The sequence below is a fragment of the Lissotriton vulgaris genome, chromosome 4_1 (assembly GCF_964263255.1).
Source record: "Lissotriton vulgaris chromosome 4_1, aLisVul1.2, whole genome shotgun sequence".
Taxonomy (NCBI): domain Eukaryota; kingdom Metazoa; phylum Chordata; class Amphibia; order Caudata; family Salamandridae; genus Lissotriton; species Lissotriton vulgaris.
In genome coordinates, this window is record NC_141691.1 from 212,660,871 (window position 1) to 212,670,670 (window position 9,800).

The window sequence follows — 9,800 nt, forward strand, 5'->3', positions numbered from 1 at the left end:
GAATTAGCACCCCTGAAAAAGCACCAGACCAAATCAGCCAGCAAAAAGGCTCCCTGGTTCAATGATGACCTTAAAAAATCCAAGAAACTTTGCCGCACCCTGGAGAAATCATGGAGAAAAAACCCAACCACCGACAACATGGCCACCCTCAAAGCAGCCACCCGCCAACACCACCAACTGATTCGCTCCGCCAAGAAATCAGCATTCAAGGATCGTCTCGACAACAACACTCACAACAGCAAGGAACTTTTCAACATCGTTAAAGAATTCACCAACCCCACCGCAGCATCCAACGACATCACTCCCTCCCAAGACCTCTGCGATGCGTTATCCTCCTTCTTCTACAACAAAATTGCCGACATCCACAACAGCTTAGAGAATACCCCCAACGATCAGCCCTCCCCACCACTCTCAAATCCTACTCCGCCAACTAACACCCTTAGCGCCTGGAACCCAATCACCACGAAGACACCATCCGCCTAATGAACTCAATCCACTTCGGCTCGCCTACCGACCCCTGCCTCCACCACATCTTCAACAAAGCGGACTCCATCATCGCACCCCATCTCCGCGACATCATCAACTGCTCGTTCAACTCTGCCACCTTCCCAGAAAGCTGGAAACACGCCGAACTCAGCGCCCTTTTGAAAAAACCCACAGCAGACCCCACTGAACTTAAAAACTACCGACCCATATCCCTCCTCCCATTCCCGGCCAAAGTCATTGAGAAAGCTGTCAACAGCCAGCTCGCCGCATTCCTTGAATCCAACAAATCCCTCGATCCCTCTCAATCCGGATTTCGAGCCAAACACAGCACCGAAACCGCCCTCATTGCAGCAACAGACGAAATCAGAACTCTACTGGATAACGGAGAAACAGGGGCCATCATTTTACTCGACCTTTCCGCCGCTTTCGACACAGTCTGCCACAGCACCCTCATACAACGCCTCAGCAACGTCGGCATAAAAGGAAAAGCCCTGGACTGGATCATCTCGTTCCTAGCTGGGAGAACTCAGAGAGTCCGACTTCCCCCATTTAACTCAGAGGCCACTGAAGTCATCTGCGGAGTACCACAAGGATCATCACTCAGTCCCACCCTCTTCAACGTCTACATGAGCACACTCGCATCCATCGCGCGCCAACACAACCTCAACATCATCTCTTACGCCGACGACACCCAATTAATCCTTTCCCTCACCAAAGACCCTAACACCGCCAAAAACAATCTTCACGAAGGCATGAAAGAAGTAGCCGAATGGATGAAACATAGCCGCCTTAAACTCAACTCAGACAAAACAGAGGTACTCATCCTAGGAACTTCCCCCTCTGCCTGGGATGACTCCTGGTGGCCATCCGCCCTGGGCACAGCACCCACACCTACAGACCATGCACGTAACCTTGGCTTCATCCTGGACTCCTCTCTCTCGATGGCCAGACAAGTCAACGCAGTCTCATCCTCCTGCTTCAACGTACTTCGCATTCTCAAAAAAATCTTCCGCTGGATCCCCCTCGAGACAAGAAAGACTGTCACCCACGCACTGGTCACGAGTCGACTGGACTATGGTAACACACTATACGCCGGAACCACAGCAAAATTACTGAAAAACTCCAACGCATCCAAAACGCATCAGCGAGACTCATATTGGACATCCCTCACCAAGATCACATCACCGAACACCTAAAAGACCTCCACTGGCTTCCCGTCAAAAAAAGAATTACTTTCCGTCTTCTCAGCCACGCATACAAGGCCCTCTACAATCTAGGACCCGAATGCCTCAACACTCGACTGCCTTCCACAAACCCACCCGCCAACTAAGATCGTCCAATCAGGCCCTCGCCCCGCAGTCCCGCGCATCCGAAAATCCACCATGGGGGGGCAGATCCTTCTCCTTCCTGGCTGCCAAGACCTGGAACTCACTCCCCACCCACCTCCGCCTTACTCAAAACCACATCGCCTTCAGAAAAGAACTTAAAACCTGGCTATTCGACAAACTATGAACCCCTTCCCCAAGCGCCTTGAGACCCTCTGGGTGAGTAGTGCGCTATATAAATGCCCGAACTTGAACTTGAACTTGAATGTTAAAAACGTCCCAATTAACGAAAAGGCATTCTGGCGTATATAATTGAACTAGACAGTGTCTAACAGACTAGTTATGCAGCCGTCACAGATAGTCGCTTACTTTGGACCGGCATATAGTGTTGCGACATTTAATGACTAACCCATCTTGCTAATTTTATTATCAGAAGAAGGTTGTCATGAGAATAAAAAGACCTGTGTTTTATGGTCAGTTCTTGATGTTATTCGCCAATATATCTGTCTGGCAAGTTGTATTTGGTCGGGCTCTTTAAATAAGACATGCACATGCAGTGTGTCTGTAGAATGATAATGATTAAAGACACAGAAAGGATTCCGCACGTGGTATATTCTATTTGAAACCTCGATTGTGTCTATCTTGTCGTCTTTAAACTCTATGATCTGTTTTGCATAGAAAGTATGGAACCCATTTACAAATAGGTGCTTATCCGTTATTTGATCTTAAAAAGTGCCTGTGTAAGTGGACACTGGCATCTTCCCATCTAACACAATTCAACCCTTATTTCCCATTATGAGGCGAAGCTTTACTTAAGCCTAATCTTAACAGGAACGTCTCGGACTAGTACTTACATGTTTATTTCGAGCGGCGTGCCCTTCTGTGTCCTGTGTCTCTTCCGTCTTGGCGAGCGAGAGAGTACAGTCTACCAGATGATTTTAAAGATCCCAAAAACGCGCCAAAACCGAAGTATCGCAAGATGAGATTTCAAAGGCGCTAGTTCAGTTACGAGCTGTTTACGTTACCATGATGGGAGCCGCCATCTTAAACTAGTATAGAAGTGCAATGCGCTAAACCAAGATGAAGATCCTTGTTACCTCCCGCCGTATTAAGCTGATGTATTACAGCTTGTTAATATCGCGAGATGAGATTGCAAAGCGCTAATTCGATTGCAAGCTTTTTACGATACCGTAGTGTGAGCCGCCATCTTGAACTAGTATAGGAGTATAGTGCGCTAAACTAAATTAAAGCCGATTACATTCCTATGTCAGCCACCATCATCTTAAGCTGGTGTGTTTCAGCTTATGAATATATTGTACATGAAATACAATTATAAAGGTTTTAATTTTTGATGTTGAAAATAACTCCAGAGGTTTTAAATGGGTACTCGTGTGTCATAATTGCTTGTCAATAGTTCATTTGCGTACACATGCCCAAGCTTGGAGAGTCTTCCTAACAGATGAATGGTACTGGTGTAAATATAGCAGGGTAATGGAATGTAAAAATCCTATTTGAATGAAATGACATGATAATTAAAAGAAAATGGAAAGTTGTAAAAATAAGCATTTTTCTGCGTGGTTTCTGATGAGTGGATAAGATGAGTCCTGAGCGGGCGCTCACGGTGCAGTTTCCAGCCCCAGGAGGAGTTATCATTAAGCTTCTGAGCAAAGAGAGAAATCTGCCGCCCGAGGAGGTGTTACCTAAATTGGGAGAATTGTTGCAGTCTAGCGCACGGGACTCCACGGATCAGGAGCCCGTGCGCTCTTCACCTGTGACAGAGGGGAGGGACGCCCTCGCAGCTGACGTCACGACAGACAGGCCTCATTACACCTCGCGGAACCCGCAGGAGCGGGTCCCGCATCGCAGTCCTGAGCGGGCGCTCACGGTGCAGTTTCCAGCCCCAGGAGGGGTTATCATTAAGCTTCTGAGCAAAGAGAGAAATCTGCCGCCCCAGGAGGGGTTACCTAAATTGGGAGAATTGTTGCAGTCTAGCGCACGGGACTCCACGGACCAGGAGCCCGTGCGCTCTTCACCTGTGACAGAGGGGATGGACGCCCTCGCAGCTGACATCACTATATAACACCTAGCAGCTCCCACAGCGCGGGTCGTGCACGGGACGAGCCGGGCGAAGCCCGGGCAAAGGGCTGGCCCTCTGTGGCCCTCAGAGGGCCGTGGAGGACGGGACGGGCCACCCCCATTGCATTCTGTATCAGAGGTGTTAAAGTGAGAAGAACTATTGTATGCTTCCTTTCATCCAATGAACACGTAGCTGTAATCATCAAACTCTTGCCCCGTGTTGATGACACATATTACCCCCAACCAAGTGAACGGAACAATGACTCAGAAAGGGCCCTCCAAAAATCCTATCAACCAGAGGGGTTCGTGCTATGGTACTCAAGACCATCATTTAACCAGGATACCATGGCCCACACCCACTAATTCAGATGTGAACTTTTTTCGTCAGGCGATAGCTAGTACCCCCAGTGAACACTCTCTCTTAGAAACACCGGGTATCTCGCAAAACTACTCACTGCTAAAGGAACTTAATAATCTGTGTAATACCAAGTATGCCCAAATAGATTGGAGATCTAAATCAGATAGTGCTTCCCCATGTACGGCTAAAAGCCTAAACTCTTCGCTCTACAATGAATCTGCGCAGAATTCCACCTCATTATATACTAAAGTTAACACTCTAAGCTCAGCGCCTACACAGACCTCACCCGTTAACTGCAAAAGTGACAAGGCGCAACATAATGAGAACGACCTAAAGGGTCAAGATTTGCACTTAAGCTCGCCACTGAATGTCACCAACCCCCTCTTGATCCCAGAGGCTGCAGAAGAATTAGATAGCTTAGCATCCCCTCTTCAATTGGCTCTAACTGCCCTGATTGAACCACTGCTTAAATCTCTCATATCGCCACTGCTGGAGAACATAAATACCTTGGAGAATAAGTTGCTGGAAATAGAGGAATTGATTAAGATTGACTTAATTCCCGCTAAATTCACCGAAATAACTAATCGTCATCAATCCCCTGCTGCCCCCATAATGCCAACGCAAATTACACTATGTAACAATTTTAAAACTCTTCAACTAGCCCCCAATAAGATAACCCCCATGATCGCCCCCAAATTGGTATTACCACAGCATACTATTGCTAGGATTGAGAAGGCACCTTCGATACACCTTCTACCTGAGGCCGCTCCATACGTGTGTGTGCTCTCTGGAGTACCACCACTCAAACATGGGAACCCCGAAAGGCAAAATGACCTACTAAATAAAGTAACCTCCTGGTTATCAAAAAACAGACCCTTGCCACCGGATCTGAATGGAACAATAATGTGTGTTAGAAGGGTGGGCTGGTTAGGCTCCCTCCCAAAAGACATTCCTGGTGACTTAGTGTTGGTAAAATTTAGATTTAGACATATTGTCCCGTACCTACGATCTTGGCAGCCACAAGAAGACGATGGCCCAATATCGATCTGGGACTTACATGATTTTTATCCCAGAATGCCATACATACCCCCCTTAAGACCAGAGGTAGGGTTCAATTTTAAATACGTTATGGGTAGAAAACCCTATGCCTCCGCACCTAACTGCTTTCCCCCAGCGCACAACATATATAAACATGGAATGCGCTATTAACTTGCACCTATTAAGGGTGAACACGACGCAAGGGTAGTATTGTGAATGCCTACCGCATGTAAATACGTAATTCTAAAGGAAAGTATCACCACTGGAGGGCAAACACAGATTAACCCTTTCTATGTTTCTCGAATAATAGCTGCTTCCACGACGAATTAATTCTTTAAACTATTACATGTTTTTACTGAAACCCGTGCTAAGTTCTAAGAAACCAGTTAGATTACATTTTATTACCTGACTTTCTATTTTTTAAATTATTACCTGTACTTACAATTAATTTTTTAATGATTGTGATTGTTGTATATGCTTTTATGAATTGTTTTTACATTTCGAATAAAGCTTTATCGAATCGAATCGAGATGACTGTGTATACATATAAATGTTATTTACAGTTAAATTGCTAGACACTTTTTGCAAATATTAAAACAGGTTCTAATCAGCAAATAAAAATGACTACATTAACATATTGTAACTTACTAGACAGTTCATTTTCTACACAATTCTTGCATATGTTACAATATCGCTTGTTCCCAAGGTATGTCTATATTCAATCCATCAGTAGCTGTCCCCAAAGTAAAGATCCAATAAATCTCTCTTAGTTTTCTGATTTTATCTGCATCTGACCCTGTCTTGTGGTGTACTCTCTCCAGAATATACCACAACATATTATCTGGTGTCTGATTGTTTTGTAGATAGTGAGGGACCAATGGTGCTGTCTGCTTCTTAGTTCGAATCGCTGATCTATGTTCTGTCATCCTGACATTCAATGCTCGTCCTGTCTGTCCTACATATCCTTTCTGACAGGGGTATATTATTAAATAAATGACATTTGTACTTTTACAGTTATTGAGATCTGTTGGTCTGATTAGTTGTTTCTTAAAATTCAGAGTAGGACCTTGTATAACTGTTTTGCACGATTTGCAGTTTGAGCAGCTGTATGTGCCTGTGACTGGTTGCAGATCCACAAGAGATTGTTGGCTATTTGATACATGCGATGTCATACGTGACCTTTCAATATGGTCTTTCAAGGATTTGTTTCTTTTGTATGCAAACATAGGTTTTGCAAGACGATTTTCTTTGGGAACATTAACATTCAATATGTGCCAATTTGCACACATTGTTTGTCTTATTCTATTATTGAGCTCTGAATGTTTGGTGATGAATACTAGATTGGGGGATTTATTTTCTTGCTTTTGCTCTAGGAGGTGATGGCGGTCATAAAAGCGAGCCCGCTTATATGAGTCCCGTATTATTTTCTTGGGATAACGTCGGGCTAAGAATTTAGCCTTCATCATAACTGAGTTCTCATCATAGTCCAGAATACTGGTACAATTCCGTCTTAGACGCAAGAATTCCCCAAAGGAGACACTGTTCTTCTGAATAGTGGGGTGATAGCTATCATAGTCTAGTAATGTATTCCTTGCTGTTGGCTTTACGAATAAATCCACAGCAAGGCACCCTTCTCTGTGTTTGATCAAAACATCTAAGTATTCTACTTGTGTTCTGTCTGCATGATGCGTAAATCTGATATTGTTATCACACAGATTTATCCAGTCAAAGAATTGTTCCAAATTGTCTTCATTGTCTACCCAAATGAAGAACACGTCGTCTATGTATCGTGACCAAACGGTCCATGATTCATAGAACGGCGTGACCTCATTGAATATGTATTGTCTTTCGAACTTGGCCATGTATATATTGGCAATTGTTGGAGCGCATGAGGCTCCCATGCTAACTCCTTGCTGTTGTTTGTACAATTTGCCATTGAACTCAAAAATATTTTCCATGAGAACAATTTTTAAGCATTCTAAAATGAATATAATAGAGCCAATTATGTTGTATTTCTTTATAAACCAATGGGTGGCTTCCAGTGCTCCCATAATGGGCACATTACTATACAATGCTTCTATGTCCATGGTGATTAGCCATTGTGAGGTATTGCAAAAATTGACATTTTCCACTAGATTTATGATCTGTCTGGTGTCTTGTACATATCTTGGGATCTGAGAGATATGAGGGCAAAGAATGGTGTCTATGTATTTTGCTAATGGCTCAGTGACTGAGCCAATTGTGGTAACTATTGGTCTCAGTGGTGGATCTGTAGCGTTTTTGTGTATTTTATGGATTCCATATATGCTCGCAAGTTTAGGATTGCTAACATTTAAGAATTCCCATTCTTTTTTACAGATTTCTCCTTCTCTCAGAGCCTTGTCCGTCAATTATTTTATTTTGTTTTTAGTCTTTGTGGTTGAGTCTCTAAATATTGGGGCATAGAATCTAGTATCTTGCAACATTTCTTCCATTTTGGCAATATATACGGACGTCTCATACACCACAATCCCTCCCCCTTTATCACAAGGTTTCACTGTGATATTTGTATCTTGTTTGAGATCTTTCAACGCTTTATATTGAACAGATGTCAAGTTGAAGGTTGTTTTGGGAATAAAATTTGTTATGTTGGTAAATTTCTCACTAATGACTTGCTCAAATATAGCGACCTGAGGTGGTAGTTGGTCAACTGTGGGGGTGAATAGTGATTGTTGTCTTAGTCTAGATAGGTTAACTTCATCCGAGGTATGTTCTTGTCCTTGATAAAAGAATTTTAATCTCACCTTTCGAAGAAAATTTTGTAAGTCTCTAAAAAGGTCAAATTTGTTCAAACCCGAATGGGGAGCAAATGTGAGACCTTTAGATAGTACAGAGACTGTTTCAATTGTTAAATTTTTCTTACTCAGGTTGAATATTGGTAGAAGGTCTAAGTTCTCCAATATCTGTTGTTCCTTGTTTCTAAATACTGATTGCACATCATGGGTTGATGTACTGGGAATTGGCTGTAGTCCTGTTGAGGGGCACTCTGGAAGCGCGGTTGATATTGCGGTCTCCAGCTGCCCGTCTCATCTGGCGATGCCCTAAAAAAGGTTGCCTGTTGTGATATCTGGCATTGGGTCTAGTATTTTGGGGGTTACCTTCAAAATATGCTCCTTCTCCATCTGAGCCAGATGATTCAGAAAAGGTGTTTATTCTTTTGCCATATTGGTTGGATATGTTGCCCCAGTTCTCACTTGAACCTTCAGTATTGGTATAGAAGTTGTCTGATAAATAAGGATAAACTGTGTCTTTTTTAAAAAACTTAATATCCTTTTGTAACTTCTCTGTTTTTCTTTTGATTAGATAGTCAGAGTAAGAATTCAGATCTTTTTCTATATCCTCTAATTTCTTCTTTACATCTTCAACTATGCCTGAGAGTTTTTAATTTTTTCTTCTAAGTCTGAGATTTCCTTAGCTAATTGCTGTATTATGCCCTTGGATGTTTCCACAATCAACATCATATAGTCTCTGGAGCATCGGTTGGAAATGAGTGCCCAACGCTCCAGAAACTCTCTGATATGAACAAAAAGGCCTGGGATGTTACGAACTCGTAGGCCCTTTGGAATTATCCCTGCTTTTAAATATTGGAGCATGAAGTGACCATGTTGTTCAATACGTTTTAATTTTTTTCTAAGCCCCAATAGAGTATTCAGCTCATCATTTTTATCTTGTCCCAAGGTGAACGATTCTCCAAAGAAAACAGTGCTTCCTACCATGTTTGCGTATTGTTCGTCTGAAAAGCCAAAAGTTAATATTTTAGCCATGATTCTCTAACTCAATTGGTTATGTTAAAGTTAAAAAGTGAGATTTAATAAAAAATTCTAACTGAAAAAATATTTATTTTTATTTGTAAATAGAGTGGCTCTTGTGATCGACTGAACCCTAAGGTGCGTGAAGAAAGTCCCTATATAGTTAAATGTTTTCTATAGTAAATGATACTAGGGATTTTTCTGTAGCTAACCCCTCACAGAACCAGCCATGAGTATACTTAGTATGAAAATTAGGGGCCCCTACCTCACAGGATGAACCCTAGCAGGGAAACTATACTTTTAGAAAAAATTGAAATTTGCACCGGGTTATGTGCAAGGATTTTAATCACACAGTTAAGACGCTGAAAAACAGATTCAGGTACTAATGAATATTTGTATGATCTATTTTTTGTTTAATTTTATTAATTATATCAAAAAGTTTGTTCACATTTTTATATCTATTTTTTTAAAAAACTTTACATATTTTGTGACTGTACAAATAGTATCCTGTTACAAGTGACCATGTGCAAATATTAATAGATTACAATCACAGATAAATCACAATAGGTTGATCAGTCTTTTCTTGAAATACAGAACCAATTCCTCTTCAACGCGTTTCGGCGGTTAGCCTTCCTCAGGAATTCTGTATTTTCTATATATAACAGATTGATACTATAATAGAAAAAAACTTGATTTTAGTTTATCAATCTTACAAATTTGATTTCAATT